The sequence below is a fragment of the Lissotriton vulgaris genome, chromosome 3_2 (assembly GCF_964263255.1).
Source record: "Lissotriton vulgaris chromosome 3_2, aLisVul1.2, whole genome shotgun sequence".
Lineage (NCBI taxonomy): Eukaryota > Metazoa > Chordata > Amphibia > Caudata > Salamandridae > Lissotriton > Lissotriton vulgaris.
This window is the reverse complement of record NC_141690.1, coordinates 160,320,270-160,337,897: the sequence shown is the minus strand read 5'-3', so window position 1 is coordinate 160,337,897 and position 17,628 is coordinate 160,320,270. Positions and strand designations below refer to the sequence as shown.

Genomic DNA, 17,628 nt, shown 5'->3' with positions numbered 1-17,628 from the left:
ATTAATTAACCGGTGCCTTCCATCAGAGACTTACTGAAAGTTTAACAAATGCATCAATTAATCACGGCAGAACCCACTAATGGTTTTCACTAATGAGGAGCCAGACTACGAGTCCCAGAATGCAGAACTGCACAGGGGCCCACCAGAGGGCAATAAAGAGCAACTCGAGACTATCTCCCATTTCTGCCGCAATGATTTGCACATGCCCGTGAACAAGGAGGACTAACTCTGAAACGCGTAGGGCTTTTTTTGTACAACACTCTGGATGCAGCGGCGGCTTTTTCCAAATAAAAGAGCACTGCTGAGCAAGTGTGGTGTTCACCTGTTCCTGAGTGCGACGTCGAAATGCTTGGGCACCTTGGTGGAAAATAAATATACCGGCCAGTCCTGGTCGGGATGTTGCACCGCCACGGAAAAGAGGACTGAGGCACCAAGACTGTCTGGGTGCCAGTCAGAGGAGCAGGAAAGGGAATCGAATTAATTAACCGGAGCCTTCCATTAGAGACTTACTGAAAGTTTAACAAATGCATCAATTAATCACGGCAGAACCCACTAATGGTTTTCACTAATGAGGAGCCAGACTACGAGTCCCAGAATGCAGAACTGCACAGGGGCCCACCAGAGGGCAATAAAGAGCAACTCGAGACTATCTCCCATTTCTGCCGCAATGATTTGCACATGCCCGTGAACAAGGAGGACTAACTCTGAAACACGTAGGGCTTTTTTTTACAACACTCTGGATGCAGCGGCGGCTTTTTCCAAATAAAAGAACACTGCTGAGCAAGTGTGGTGTTCACCTGTTCCTGAGTGCGACGTCGAAATGCTTGGGCACCTTGGTGGAAAATAAATATACCGGCCAGTCCTGGTCGGGATGTTGCACCGCCACGGAAAAGAGGACTGAGGCACCAAGACTGTCTGGGTGCCAGTCAGAGGAGCAGGAAAGGGAATCGAATTAATTAACCGGTGCCTTCCATCAGAGACTTACTGAAAGTTTAACAAATGCATCAATTAATCACGGCAGAACCCACTAATGGTTTTCACTAATGAGGAGCCAGACTACGAGTCCCAGAATGCAGAACTGCACAGGGGCCCACCAGAGGGCAATAAAGAGCAACTCGAGACTATCTCCCATTTCTGCCGCAATGATTTGCACATGCCCGTGAACAAGGAGGACTAACTCTGAAACGCGTAGGGCTTTTTTTGTACAACACTCTGGATGCAGCGGTGGCTTTTTCCAAATAAAAGAGCACTGCTGAGCAAGTGTGGTGTTCACCTGTTCCTGAGTGCGACGTCGAAATGCTTGGGCACCTTGGTGGAAAATATATATATGTATATGTATTCATATATGTATATGTATATATATATATATATATATTATATATATATATATATATATATATATGTATGTATGTATGTATATATATGTATGTATGTATATATAGATATATATTTATATATATATATATATATATGTATGTATATATATATATATATATATATATATATATATATATATATATATATATATATATATATATATATATATATATATATATATATATATATATATAGGGATATATCAATATCACTCTGCTTCTCACCCATATACACCTCAGCTCCTCTCCATTGGATAGCTGTAGCCCACACCAGTCACCAATAGGTGCAGTTGTGAGAAGGTAACCCAATGATGAAGCTCGGGTGGGTGAGGGTTATTGTCCTAAAAGCATTTTCCCATGCACAACATTAACTCCCCCCCACTGTGTACTAGACTACCTTTGTGTGCTTGATTATTGGACTTTGCCCTTCTGGCAGGTTCACCCCTGAACTTTTTGCTTTTAGATGTGACTTGGTGCTAGTTATTTTTGGCTTCTGCGCACTCTGGTGGTTTCTACCTGGCTTTGGCGCAAGCTTTAGCCAACAGGAAATCACCATTTCTAACATTGATTGATTAGGGAAAAGTAGCTGTCTGGTTGGGTTACTTTCTCCCATTAGACCCCCATATGAATATAGTGCCTTGTAGGCCCATAACACTTTTTTCATAAGCTTTCTTGTGTAAATAACTAAAATGCCAAAATATGCACATTTGCCGTCAACATTTTCAGATACTGATTCATGGAAGAAGCATGGGTTTGGTTACTGAGAAGGTCGCAAACATGCACAAAGTTATAACTTTGTGAGCATTTGTGAACATTCCCAATTTACATATGTAAAGGCACTCCACAGAATATTGGAGTAAGTGTGATTGACTTTGGTTGAACTAAGTTGGACTATGGATTGGGGGAGCAACCACAATTCTTCTCAGGTTGAAGTCACAAGCAAACTTTAAATGAACCTGTGCTCAACCATTATGTAGCTTATTATTATTATTAATATATTCTTATATAGCGCCAGAATCGACCCCCGAAGGGGTATCTCCGTGCTTGCCTTGGGAACCCGTCCTGGTTTTTCCCTGTGAAATAGCCCCTACAGGGCATCCCCAAGGTGAAAGCCAGGCATCCCGCCGCGGGGGGGCCATTGTGGAGATTAAGCAAGCTTAATGCCCAGAGTGGCAGAGTGTGAACCCATGATTAGGTCAGGCACCGAAGCGAGAATTATCGAGTCCATGGACATTTGAGCTCAAGACCCTGCCGCGTCGGGAATTGAACCCTGGTCCCGGGTCTGACCTCTGCTTCAGGGTCTGCCTGCTCTAACCAGTGAGCCACACTTCTCCAGCACAGAGCAGTCGGGCTCAACTAAGAGGCAATGTGTAAAGTAATTCTGTAACAATTCAAACAGTAACACAGTGAAAACACCCCACAAACGGAACGCACAACATGTTTGGAATGTAATTTTCAATAAATACAACGAGATCAAAACTATGAGAATCCTATCAGTAGAACCATAGATATTCAGTTTTTAAGATTTTAGTAAAAAATAGCGCCAAAATCATAAAGCGCCAGCTTTGGATATCTGGACACACCGGAGCTGGACAAAATCACAAGTTAAGACTGACCGCAAAGGAGCGCAGGCTGGCTATAGGGATCCAGTTAAGTCTGCTGAACAGAGTTGAAGATGCGTCACACAGCCAAATCGATGCATTGGTTCTGAGATGTGGCAAGTCTGCAGTGTGAGGCCCTGCATCATTGTCTAGTATCCTGCCGAGGAGGGTTTGCAATGCAAAGTCTGGTGTCAAGGATGCATTGTGCAGTAGGGGTGATGCAACGGTTTTGAGGAGCTGCGATGGAGAGTCAGTTGTTGTCGTTGAGGCTGCAGTTGACAAAGGATGCAAGGGTTGCGGGCTGCGATGTGTTTCTTTGCGACATCAGCAGGCATGCTGCTGTCTCAAGGGTTAAGATGAACAGCAGAGAAGATTCTTTGGTTTCATTGGATTCAAAGAAAATTGCAGAATACCTAAAGCCCACTAACAAGGGTCCAGCACTGGGGTGGCACCACTTGGTAGGGTAGACGCCCAGATGGAAAAGTCCAAAGGCAGGGGCAAGATTGTTGGAAGCCTGTTTTGCACTTTAGGATTCAGGTTAGGACACCAGCCAGCTAGCCCTTGGAGTCACTCAGGGGTTCTGGGTTCAAGAGATGCAGGTCCTTCTCTCCCAGGAAAGAGGACAGAAAGCAGCAGGTCAGCACAGCAGTGCAGCAGTCCAGTAGGGCCAGCAGTCCAGCAGAGTGGCAGTCCTTCAGCAGCACAGCAGTCCTTCTACCTGGCAGAGTATCCAAAGGTCCAGAAGTGTTGGTGTCTGAGATCCAGCATTTATACCCAGATGAGCCTTTGAAGTGGGGGAGAAGATTCTAGAAGTTTCCCTTTGAAGTCCCCAGGCATACAGAATTATGCAGGCAGACTCATCCTTGACCTCCCCAAAAAACCTGCATCACCCTGCACCTCTGGAAACCCCACTGGCTCCCCATTAAGAAGAGATGCCACTTCAAGATACTGATCCAAATATACAGAACCCTGCACAGCAAAGGACCAGCATACATCAACCATCACCTGAGATTCCACCAACCCACCAGATAGCTTTACACCTCCTCCCTCCACCTCACTCACACCCCCTGCATTCGTTGAAGCTGCAACGGAGGTCATTCCTTCTCCTACCTTGCAACAATCTCCTTCTCCACCTCCGGACCTCACCAAAGCTACTGGAATTCAGGAACGGACTCAAGACCTGGTTGTTCAATTGGGCCTCCATAGCAAGATCCTCAGCTCCTGGATACCCTTACAAGTCATGATTTATCGATGTCTTTGTCCTGTCTTCCCTGTACTGCCTCCAGGACTGGCTACTGGGGGTATGCATTACATTGTGTGGAGGCCGGACATAGCCTATTCAAGTGAAAGTAGGGTTGTGCCCAACTCCTCCCTCCAATACTGCCAGTGATGTTCCATGGCATCTTCTGTTTATGAGAGTTGTTTTTTCTCAGTCTCTCTTCCTTTGGGTCCGCTGCCATTTTGGGCAGGTCGGCTGTCTAGATATTAGGCCTGACAGGGAGCCACTCTATTAAGGCAGATGCAACGCCTGGACGCACATCTGGTGCGACAAGGGCATGCCAAATGCAAGCACGCCTGGGCCTGTCTGCACCTGGATGATGCCAGGCGGCAGGAACCCTGCCCATTTTTCTGTTTCTGATTCTATCAGTCCTTTTGTAGTAGGGCCTGTACAATTGCTCAGAAGAATTCTTCCGAACTAAAGTAACTATACGAGACTCTAATTAGGGATAACATTACTGCTTTAAGCTGCAAATAGTGACTTCCACTACTGGAAGGGGGTTATGTCATTTGCAAAAAAAGTGGTTCCTCATGTCCAAACACTTTGCTCACTCCTTGTGCGATGAACTTGATAGTTTATAATTGTCCACTCTCAGGTCCCTATGAAGCCCGTCCCACAAAGATTCTTCTGTAAGGTGCCAGCACCACATGTTTGCACAAGGACAGTATAGGAAACATAGACAGGCTCTAGTGTAGCGTTAGATCTATGGTAAAGCACTCTGTAGAGATCTAGAATCTTATCTCTTCTCACCTCCCTAAGATATGTTTCTTTACCGAGTCATGGCTATTGTGACACTGCACCCCTAGTATCTCACTAGCAATACCAGAGCAGTATTCGCTGGTTAATCTAGATAGGGAAAGATGCCTGTGAGGAGGCATTCCCATTGCCTTCCATGATTCTGTACAAGTTACAATAATTGACTCCTTACTTTCAGATTGAATTGAGATGTGCATGTTTAAATTCTCAATATCCACTACTGAAGTCTGGAGGGGCGCATTGATTTATCGCCCACCATGCTCCAATAAACATTTTAACCAGGTACTAACTGATTTTATTGCACAACACATTTTAGCTACTGATAATTTCTCCTATTGGGTGATTTTGACTACCATGGTGAGAATACTAATGACCAAGGAGTGTCCCAGGGCCTAGCTGATATGGAGGCCTTAAGGCTGAAACAAATAGTTACTGGCCCTACACATAAGGCAGGACATACATTGGATCTTATTTTTGCAAACTTAGCTTTTGTGAAAAGTGATCCACCTCTCCCAATAACATAGTCAGATCATTATCTGATTAAGTTCTCTATTGTATGCAAAAATAATTTTCTAAAAACTAAGAAAAAGTTCAGCAGCTCCTATTGTCCTTGGGAGGTGGTCACTCCCACCTCCTTCTCAAAATGTTTTAATGTTTTTCGCTATCATCCTTTTCAGACATCAATGCCACTGTGGATGAATGTCACACATTTCTAATAGATACTCTTAATCAAATAGCTCCTTTTAAGAAACCCCCCTTCCTCTCCCTCTTCTCGAAGAAACCAGGCACCCAGGATTTCCAGTGACTTGCAACAGGACAAAACGAAATGTAAATGCCTAGAACGGCGTTGGCAGGCCACAAAATCTTCCAGTTATAAAGAAGCAGCCAACCGGGTTTTGCTCCGCAATTAAAACAAGATCAGAGCCGCTCGGAAATTGCTGGCAACTCCGCTAAGCAGCTTAAAGAAAATGCTAAACAGCTTTTTGAAACCCCGTACCTGGATTACTACTGCCCTGATATCACAGAATTTCTGTGATTCCCTTGGTAACTTTAATTTTTTTTAAAAAAATGCCATATATAAGAGCTTTTGTTTAAGTCCAGAAGCCCCCAGATATGCCACTGGATCTGAGTAAACCTCACTCTCTTGCCTTAGCTCACAGCTTTCCAAACTTTCCATGTTGGTGACACACCATTTTGTGAAAAAATTTTCAGGGACACGGTAACGCGAGCGAGCGCAGCGAGCGAGCACGAACCACTCAAGGGAGGTTTGGGAGGGTTCTCCCCCCGAGAAATTTTTGAAAAAGTAGTGGACAAATGGTGCATTTCCAAGCAAATTTGAGAAAACATGAAGGTTAACCCCTTCCATGCTGATGACAGAACGGTTCCGTCATCAGCTACGGGTGAGCTGTGCTGATGACGGAACCGTTCCGTCATGAGCCCGTTAGAACCTTAGAACCTTCAGCACAGCGCGAAAATTCGCGCCGCGCTGAAGGGGTTAATAAAGCAATTGTTAATCTGGTCTAACAAAGCCAGTGACTGGCAAAACTGAGTGTAAGAAAGGCTAGGTTTGTGTATGAAACAAGAATATAATAATGCACACATTGACTTATGCTCCACTGACTTACGGCAAAAAAAGGGCAGGTGCACGCCCTGCCACCCCTTTCAACCACGCACAAAGTCCACCTGCTGCCTTGCTGAATGTGAGTTATACAAAAATCAGTTCTGGAAGGGGGAATAGTGATTGATAAAACAATCATGCAACTTCTCAACCAGTCTCTGTGTATTGAACTCAGGTGGGTCAGCTTTACTTTGAGCTAAAATTAACTGCATATAAGGGAGAAGGACAAATACATATGTCATAGAAATTGTAAATATCAAAATGTATGGGGACACAACAAATCACACGAAAACCGTTCATTGATTTTTAAAAACAATTTATGATTTGTAATATAACACACTTACATTTCCAAAACATGATGTCCCTTATGACAAACAATATGTAAACCTGTGCAAGAATGAAAAACTTTGAATAAAAACAACAGCATTTACTATTTTATTGAGATGAATGAGGTGGATAAGATTAACACAGCTGGTCAACATTTGGTGGAATATTAGATAAAGACACTGATGCAATCATAGTCTTGGATTTCAGCATTTGGACAGTGTCTCATAGCACAAGAATTACAACATGTGAATAAAAAACAACAGCACTTGTCTTACTTTTTCAATGAGATATATGAGGCTGAAAGGCCGAACACAGTTGGTCAATATTTGGTTGAATATTTGATAAAGACACTCGCAATTCATCATCAAGCATTTTTAGGCATCCACGTTTCAGTGTCTTTAAGTTTGTCATTGTTGAAAAGGATACTTCACAAATTATGTAGTAGAAAACTGCAAGAGAATTTTTAATGCTTTTTTACCTAGGTTTGGATGCATTTTTGTAACACGAACCCAAAAGCTGTCTAAATCACCCTCTGAATGCATCATGAGCATACTTCGATCATTTTTTATTTCAGCTAATTCTTCAATAAGAGAGAAGTTCCCAGGTGCAGCTGAAAGGAATGGATTTCTGATCCAATCATAGTCTAGGATTGCAATATTTGGAATAATGAGAAACTTTCTCTCCGAGCAATGTTAAATGGTCAACTATCAGCGGGCTGATATCGCATTTCATCTGGCACTCATCTGTTTTGGAAAGCATTTCAAAACTACCTTCTTTCACTTTCCTTTCCCAAATTTTTATTTTGTCTCTCAAACCACAAATTCTATCTACTGCCGTTAAGATATTTTCTCCTTTTCCTTGCATACTGGTGTTCATTTTATTCAAATTTTCAAATACATCAGCAAGATATGCCAATTTTGTTTACCAAAGTTTGTTTTGAATTAGACCACAGAATTCGTGCTGCTTATTGTCCTCAAAAAGTTTAAGCACCATGTCACGCAATTCGTATACACGACAAGGCACTCGACCTCTTGAGAGCCAACGAACGTCTGTGTGCAGTAGGAGCTTTTTAAACCTTGCCCCATTTGTTCACAAATATGAGCAAATATTCTTGATTTAAGAGGTCGACTTTTGATGCAATTCACCATTTGAATCACTTTGTCCATAACTTCCCTTAATTCATTCCCAATGGTTTGCACGACTAGTGCCTCGCGATGTAAAAAGCAATGAGTAAATATGATAGTTTCATTTTCTTTCTTTACTAAAGCTATAAAACCTTTTGTTGAGCTAACCATTGACGGTGCGCCATGCGTGCATATCCCAACACAATTTAACCAGCGCAAATTTTTTTCCTTCATGAAGCAATCTAAAGTTTGAAATATATCCTCACCTCTAGCTCTCAATGGAAGTTCTAGGCAACAGGAGAATTGCTCAATAATTGTGTCAGTATGAATGAAACGTATAAAAACCAGTAATTGAGCTAACCCACTGACATATGTTGATTCATCTAGTTGCAATGCAAAGATCATATTATCGTCTTGAAAAATATCCTTCATTTGCAGCTTAACGTTAGCAGACATATCTTGAATCCGTCTTCCAATTGTGTTATCTGCCAAAGGGATTTTATTAACTTCAATCTCAATTTCTGGCCCAAACATTGTTCGAACAATAGCACAGCAAGATTGCCTAATGGTGGTTTCGGCAACAGTGTGTGGTTCCTTGTTTTTCGCAATTATTTGAGCAACCAAGTAACTTGCCTTTTGAGCTTTCTCTGATGTCTTCATTCTTTTTGTGAATGATGCAGACTGCTTCCTTATAGATTTTGCAAGCTCAATAAAGTATTCCACTGGTTTTTCTGACAAATGGCTGTGTTTTGTGGTAAAATGGCGTTTTAATTGTTTTGGCACCATACTTTCATTTGCCAGTATTTCCCCACAAACTAAACACTGGGGACAAGGATGGTTTTCATTACCAGAAAATGTGAACCCCAGTTCCATATAAGCTTTATTATATAAACGGAGATTGGCGATTTTCCCTTTACACTTCTTACGTACTGGGAAAGACTGTTCAGTTGATTTTGCTACATTTTGTTCTTCGCAAACATCATCGTCACCAGCTTTTCGCTTCCGAATTAGAAACTTATCCATTTTGAGTTTCTGTTTGCCTTCCCGGAAAATGAAATGTGGAAATCTAGAGATAGGAAGAACATGAGATACGAAGTTTAAAAATCTTACGCCTCGCTTACAGTCTTGATTCTCTCCAGTAACATTTCAGGATTTGAGTAGTAGATAATCATGTGAAATCAGAGCTCAAATGGTATTCAATATGCTTGCTAAAAACAAGCACAAGAAAGGATCAAGCTGCGGCCAGTGCAACTGTAAGCACGAAAGGCCTTTGGCATGGGGTGGACATGAAAACTGACCATGGGCATAACACAGAAAAACATGGGTGTCAAGGCTCTGCTGTGCAAGCCAAGCAGGCCATGAGTGGAGGGGTACATTAACGCCGTTGGCTGCCGCCAATCTCATATGGCTGAGATACCCGCCACCCCCTCTCAACACAATCCCCAAGAATTGGGAAACCGGAAACAGTTCTTGAACTTTTGGAAGGCGGGAAGGGAGTCACCCTTCCCGGCCGTATTTATTAAAATATGAAACAAAAATAAAACATTAAAATAACAGTTTCATATTATGTACAATTTCATTTCCACATTACGATGTTTGGCTAACCTTAACAGATCTCTAATACAGAGGTTCTCCTAGCCGAACTAACATCCTACAAAACATTTGACTTGAAATTGTACATTCTAACGTTAAGGGCCAACGGCAAGGTCGTAACCGGTGTCAGATCCCTAAACCAGACATACCCCCCTCACTTGTGAGAGGAGCGACCGCACAGAGGCGTACCTCAAGTGCATCTACCAATTTCCCTTTGTACTTGACGGGGGCCCCAATAAACTCGACGCCATTTAACGGTCGTTCGAGGACTCGTGTGAGGTGTCTAAAAGGTAGCGTAAACCCCCTCCCGCACCCCACACAACTTACCCATCTGCCGTCGCAGATGTCCTGGCCCCGGGAAATTCCCCAGGAGGGGCCGTAGCCCCTCCTATCCAGGAAGGGGCCTTGACCACCTTTCCTTTCCTTCCGTCGGCCTCTCCTTAGACAGGACCGCCTCTCCGTTGAGGGGCCAATTGGCCACCTCCCCCGCGCGCTCCCATCCGTAATGGGTGACGCCCCCTCATAGGGATCTTCGAATTACTGCTCACCGATCATGACCTTACCGCCCGACCAAAATAAATACGACAATTCTACCTAATTTACTAAGATTAAAAAACGAACATGACTTATTACAAGCATGAATACTGATCAACATTAGTGCAAAATTACTTTATTTGCAAAACATACTGAAAATAACCATTCTTTATTGCATATTCAAAATTTTCACGAAGATCATCACAACCTGCAAGAAACAGAGTTACCAGATCAAAACTTTATTCAAAACAACTAGCTGTCCTCAGGGGCTGGTGGGTGGGTCAAAATTGGCTCTTCGTTCCGTCTCGAGCTCACGTGCAGCGGGGAGGTGCAGCTTCAGAGCACAGGAACAAGAGGATGCTTTCTTGGCTTCCGCTCCTTTTATCCGTCTTCAGGGTGGGCGTAAACCCGCCCTCGCCTGCCTCCGAGGGCGTGGCCGGCCGCGTCGGTGTCTAGGCCAGGGAAAAAGGCGCGCCCCGGCTACGCCGCTTCGGGCATACCAGCCGAGACACGCCTCCCGCCCAAGATGGCTTCCCGGGGGGATCGTGGTACTCCACCATACGTTCGGGGGGACCGAATGGTCGCCCCTTTCCATATGGCTGAGATACCCGCCACCCCCTCTCAACACAATCCCCAAGAATTGGGAAACCGGAAACAGTTCTTGAACTTTTGGAAGGCGGGAAGGGAGTCACCCTTCCCGGCCGTATTTATTAAAATATGAAACAAAAATAAAACATTAAAATAACAGTTTCATATTATGTACAATTTCATTTCCACATTACGATGTTTGGCTAACCTTAACAGATCTCTAATACAGAGGTTCTCCTAGCCGAACTAACATCCTACAAAACATTTGACTTGAAATTGTACATCCTAACGTTAAGGGCCAACGGCAAGGTCGTAACCGGTGTCAGATCCCTAAACCAGACATACCCCCCTCACTTGTGAGAGGAGCGACCGCACAGAGGCGTACCTCAAGTGCATCTACCAATTTCCCTTTGTACTTGACGGGGGCCCCAATAAACTCGACGCCATTTAACGGTCGTTCGAGGACTCGTGTGAGGTGTCTAAAAGGTAGCGTAAACCCCCTCCCGCACCCCACACAACTTACCCATCTGCCGTCGCAGATGTCCTGGCCCCGGGAAATTCCCCAGGAGGGGCCGTAGCCCCTCCTATCCAGGAAGGGGCCTTGACCACCTTTCCTTTCCTTCCGGCGGCCTCTCCTTAGACAGGACCGCCTCCCCGTTGAGGGGCCAATTGGCCACCTCCCCCGCGCGCTCCCATCCGTAATGGGTGACGCCCCCTCATAGGGATCTTCGAATTACTGCTCACCGATCATGACCTTACCGCCACAGGCCGGATAGTTGACCGGCTATCCGGACCCCCCACAAAACACTCCTACCTAAAGGTCATGCTGCAAACCCTTTAACCAGGCTAAGAAGTCTCCTATGAGTAACTCGTTCCCCACCCGGGACAAATGAACACCGTCCCCCAAATACATACTGTCCCCTTTGATACAACCATGCGAGACAGAATGCAGTGTATTTGAACGAAACAATCTACTCACTTTGTTATTTATCTTCCTTACTGAATGATTCAAAGCAGTAACTGAAATAGCCCCCCGCCACACTTTCCGTGGGATCATATGGGACCATGCAATTGTGCACCCTGGAACTCTTCTTGCCAACCAACTTACCGTGGAAAGCATCGCCTCAAGAAGAAGTCGTCTACCAGTGGCCACGAGATCGTTACCCCCAAGATGGACTATGATTATAGACGGCGGTGACCTCGTCCGCTCTAACAAACCCTCAAAAAAGAATTAAAACTGGTCAATACAGAGCCCGCCCTTTCCGTAGAAGGACACCCTGTACCCGTATTCCCCAGCCACGTGACTCATATCACCTGCTTTGAATACGTCCGCGGCACGCCTCACGTATGAGTGGCCCACGACCCACACCTCCTTATTCGCAGACGGTGATTTCTGACCGCTGTCCCCCAGGAGTCGGGTCGACCGCACAGTCCGCCCTGCTTCGTAAGCTTGCGTAACTGAAAATTAAACAGAGACAAGAAGCGTGAGTATACATTACAGCGTCACAACATGTGCAACCGCACATACCTTTTGTAACAGTTAGAGGACCAACGCCCCACACGCTTCACTTGCTCCACACTCAGACCCCTGGCTGTAGCCTCGGTAGCAGCCCCTATCCGAAAGGAATGGGTCCCGAACTCGCCGGGGTTCAAGCCCGCGGCCGAAATCGACATCGCAAGCACCCTCTGGAACTGAAACCTCGTCAGTGGGGTGGCGTCAGCGTGTCGCAACAAGGTCCCCCCCATGCTGCCACCCTCTGCGCTAAATATTCCTCTACGCACACCACAGGGCACATGGAAGACCCGGGGACCCTCTGAATGATTACACAGTCCCCGATTGCATTCTGATCGGTTTTGGACCTAACAAACGAGACCGTCATGGTCTCCCCCCTGACCTGAATGTGTTCTCGGCACAGCCCCCCCATCGTATCCCGCTTGTTCTTCGCCACTAATTCGCTCACCCGCATAGCCCCATGGAATGCTAGTGCAAATGCGGCTCGGAACAACACTGCTTCGTACTGGGATGAACACGTTGCCGGAAGTACGGACAACAACAGGGTCAATCTATCCAGACCTATCGGGTGCCTATCGTCTACTCTGCGACCCTCAAGGCGTTGCCACCCACGTAGCGCTTTCTGCACAACGAAAGACGCTGTCGGGTCCTGGATCCCATGAGCCTTTGCCACAAAGGAAATGGCGGCCCGATGCCTCTGGGCCGTAGCCACTGATTTACCTGCCTGACGTAAAGAGAGCAGGAATTTCACCACAAACTCTTCCTGACCCCAAAGCTCCCCCCCGGCAGCACCCAAAAAGGCCCAATATGAACGGAACGCCCCTTCATATGCCTTCCTCGTCCTGGGTGCTAAACTCTCTCCCACGAGGTTTTGTAGTTCGGGCACCGAGAGACCAGAGAGCTTCGGGAAAGGGTGCCGCCACCGGGTCCGCTGTGGGCAGAAAACCCCAGAAAGCCTGCATACGGAAACGAGAAAGCGCATCAGCCGCTTGGTTCATCACCCCCGGCACGTGTCGCGCCCTAAACAGTACATTCAGTTGCATGCATAACAACACAATTTCCTTGAGCAGTCTCAGAATCAATTTGCATCGTGCTGCCTGACTGTTGATACACTCAACCACGGTCATGTTATCAGACCAGAATACCACAGAGTGATCCCTAAACCCTTCCGGCCATGTTTTCAACGCCACCAGAATAGGGAACAATTCGAGAAAAGCAATGTTACTCGTCAACCCGCAGTCATGCCACCATGACGGCCATTTTTGTGCCGACCATTGTGTACCCAATATGGCGCCAAAACCTATACTCCCCGCCGAATCTGTCCAAAGCCCCAACTCCTCGGAAGACACCGCTGGTTTGTTCCAGACAATTCGACCATTGAAATCCGCCAGAAATGCGATCCAAATGCGCATGTCCTGGCGAACCTCTGCCGAGAGTCTAGTGCGGTGATGTCCTTCCTTCAAGCCGACCATGGATTGCGCAATCGAGCGGGAAAAGGGGCGCGCCATTGGTATCACTCTTAAGGCAAAATTCAATTGACCCACCACCTGTTGCAATTGATGCAGGTTTACTTTCATTGAACGAATACATGTCACAAGGGATGACCTGAATTTTAACACTTTTTCCATGGGTAATCGAAAACAACCTTCCACTGAGTCGAGCTCGATCCCCAGAAACTCGATCAAGGTCGAGGGACCCACAGTCTTACCTGGCGCCAATGGCACACCAAATTGATTCATTAGAACACAAAATTCATGCAAAGCCTGTCCACACTCAGGATCCCCGGCTGTCCCCAAAAACAGAAAGTCATCGAGATAGTGCATAACATGTTGAAAACCTGTCTTCCTTGTGAATACCCACTGCAGAAAACAACTGAATTTCTCGAAATAGGCACATGAAATCGAGCATCCCATTGGCATACATCTATCCATGTAATAGCGACCCTGAAATTGAAAACCCAGGAGACGCTGATCGTCTGGATGAACAGGGAGCAACCGGAACGCTGACTCGATATCCGATTTTGCCATCAGCGTCCCGGGCCCCAGGCGATTTAACATGGCAACGGCCTCATCGAAAGATGCGTACCGCACCAAACACACTTCCGGGTCTATCGCATCATTCACGGAAAGACCACGTGGGGCTGATAAGTTATGTATCAGCCGAAACTCACCCGGGTCCTTCTTGGGGACCACCCCTAGAGGGGAACAAACAAAGTTAGCAACTGGTGGCAAATCGAAGGGACCGGCGACACGACCTCGAGTCACCTCTTTCCCAATCTTTCCCTGCACCACCGCCGTATGCTGCAAGACCGACAGTTGGTTCTTACAGTTCGGTACACCCCGAAAATCCCCCGCCGGGATGCGGAAACCATATGAAAATCCGTTTCGTAACACCCCAGCGGAAGCATGATCCGGGTATTCGCTGAGCCAAGGAATCATTGCCATGGTATCAATCGGGGTAGGTAAAGGCGCCCCTCGGACTGTATTAGACCTGTTTGGCGCCTCCCTTACCCCCGTTATCACCCGTTTTGGCTCTGCACATGGACTCAGGATGGGATGACTGCCCACACCCCCCACACTCATGTCTGAATTTGCATGACCCCTGGGGCCTTGTACATTTCCCTCTGTTAAAATTCCAACAGATCCCCCTTTTACCTGTGCTGCCACTCGGCTTCGAGTGGTACTCGCTACCTGCACCCGTCCGAAAGGGTGTCGCAGAGTTTTGGCGGGAAGATTCCCCCCCATTACTCCCTACCAATGGCACTTTCAACATTCCCGTACTCTCCATTTTTTGCCATGACACGGAGTCATAACAATCCCAAGACAACAATGGGTTGTGTTCTTTAGCTTTTCTAAACAGATTGTCATAGCAGAACCACTGATTGCCCCCATATGCCACAAAATACTCCATAATACGTGACTGATAAATGGGTAACTCGGTCAGCAACTCGGGCCTGCGCTCACCCATGATGGATGTAAAAATTCCCCACGCTCTGCCCCAAGTACCAATGGTCTCGTCGACCTTAAAGGCGGCCATTTTTGCGCGCCAAACACTCGGATGCATGAGCTCCTTTTGACTCTTTACATGCTCTATCTCATAATGGTCGGTAAGCAATGAAAACATATTTATATACTTATCCGCCCAAATCAACTCTTTAATTTCTAGCGGGACATGCTGTGCAATCTTTTCCTTTCGAGAAGGCACAGACCCCTCCCCCACAATCGGCAATGGCCGCTTACCTGAAGTAGACCCCGTGCTTGTCGCCGAACTTGGGCCTGCTGTACTTCCAGCCGCCGGAACCTGTAAGGGAACAGAAGATGTTGCCTTCGCAGTCTCCCTCGATTCCCGCAGCTGCCTCATTACTGCCCGGGCGTCGTCAGCCGTGGCGCCCTCGCTATCTTTTCCCAACCACGCTGCCAATTGTGCCGCTAACTCGGGGGGCATATCCTCCCTGTTCACGGGGGTGACCACCACAGGAATTGGATTCCCTTCTTTCGGCACCGGGATTGGCTCCTCACGTGGGGTATCGGGAACCGGGGTGTCTCCCCCAAGTGCTCCCCTTCTGGGCCTCTTGCTTTTTTCACCGGGAACCGCTCCCTGTAAAGGCCGTTTCGTTCCTCCCGGCCCGTCTTTAGCCTCCACCTTTTTCTTCAGATCGGCTATCTCCTTCATGAGAATGCGGAGCATCTGCTCGGTACCGACCCGCTTTCCGACTTTCTTAGGCATTCTCAGACGGGATATCTGTAAGATAAAAAGAAAGATTACAACGCTCAAAATTGGCTCTTCGTTCCGTCTCGAGCTCACGTGCAGCGGGGAGGTGCAGCTTCAGAGCACAGGAACAAGAGGATGCTTTCTTGGCTTCCGCTCCTTTTATCCGTCTTCAGGGTGGGCGTAAACCCGCCCTCGCCTGCCTCCGAGGGCGTGGCCGGCCGCGTCGGTGTCTAGGCCAGCCCACTCTAGGGCGGGAAAAAGGCGCGCCCCGGCTACGCCGCTTCGGGCATACCAGCCGAGACACGCCTCCCGCCCAAGATGGCTTCCCGGGGGGATCGTGGTACTCCACCATACGTTCGGGGGGACCGAATGGTCGCCCCTTTCCAGAGGTGTAGTTTGTATCCCATGGTGCTAGGTTAGTTAACTAGTATGGCGCCATCTCGGAGATGTAGTTACAACTAGGTGCTCATTGTGTCAATTTATTGCATCTCAGTTCAGAATGCCAATCAGAGTGGGAATGCTTATTCGGGCCCGAAAGCATTTCAGCAACTGACCTGAAAGTCGCAGCTGATGTCAGCAGCGAGCGTTCAACTTAGCCAGAAGCCGGACTTCCGGCGCAACAATGCAGGTCACATGCACAATCTTTCCGTGGTATTTCTCTTTAACGTGTTTTGTGTTATCTTCAAGCTTTGCATGCACACTTCTCTTGTTTCTATGAGTTAAAAGTAACAGGTGTTGCTACTACCATATTTAACGGAGCTCGATTCTGCGCACTGGCTTTTAATCCTCTCGCTTCCCTCCATTCTAACATACTGTTTACCTCTCTAGCACTCCGAAGTAGTTAGTCGATGGCGTATTAGCGCTATACCAAAAAGTAAATACGTGAATGCAGCCTTCAAGTCTTGAGACAGAACCATGGCAGTGTAAATGTAAGTTTCTTTTGTTCTGAGATCATTAAAGAGAGGAGTACGGAGTGGGTACGGTGTGTAATAACACGTTTTTAGTCGTCCAAACTGTGGAATAAATTAAACCTCCAGTAATTTTGTAAATGTGTTGAAATTTAGTAGAGAAACGAGAAGATCTGACATATTAAAGACATCCTCATGAAGATAATACGTCGTTTGCATATAGCACTTAAGCTTCGATTTTACTGCTTCCTAACCCCGCAATTAATAGGTGTTACCATTACACAACACAACTCGATATTACGCATTTTGGAGGCCTCTAGGGATGAAAGACTAAGCCCATCGCAACAACAAGTTTTAAACCTGTCATTTGCATTTAGTCCTTCTAAACAGCCTGTGCCAATTATATTCATCAGTGTTATTTCAGAAAAAAAGCAGCGCTGACATTGTCAGTCAGAAGGAGCTTTGCCGGCCATGCCTTGTAGGTAAGCAGTGTGGCTTTACTGTCACTGAAACCAAGTAAGGACAACGTCCAAAATAATGAAAGAGCGGGTGACAGGCTAACATATATTTTATATACTAAATGGGCTTTTAATAAAAACAGAGACGGGAACCTATTAATAAAAACAGAGACGGGAACGTGCAGCGCTACATTACATTTTTATTACTGTATGGATGGATGCATGGATGGGTGTATTGGTGG

The 17,628-nt window shown here is 46.4% G+C and overlaps 1 protein-coding gene across 2 annotated transcripts in view; it reads left to right on the top strand.

The window, feature by feature from the left end:
* Positions 1–17,628, top strand: part of ABLIM2 (actin binding LIM protein family member 2) — a 954,368-nt gene that overhangs the window by 427,257 nt on the left and 509,483 nt on the right. The window lies entirely within an intron of this gene.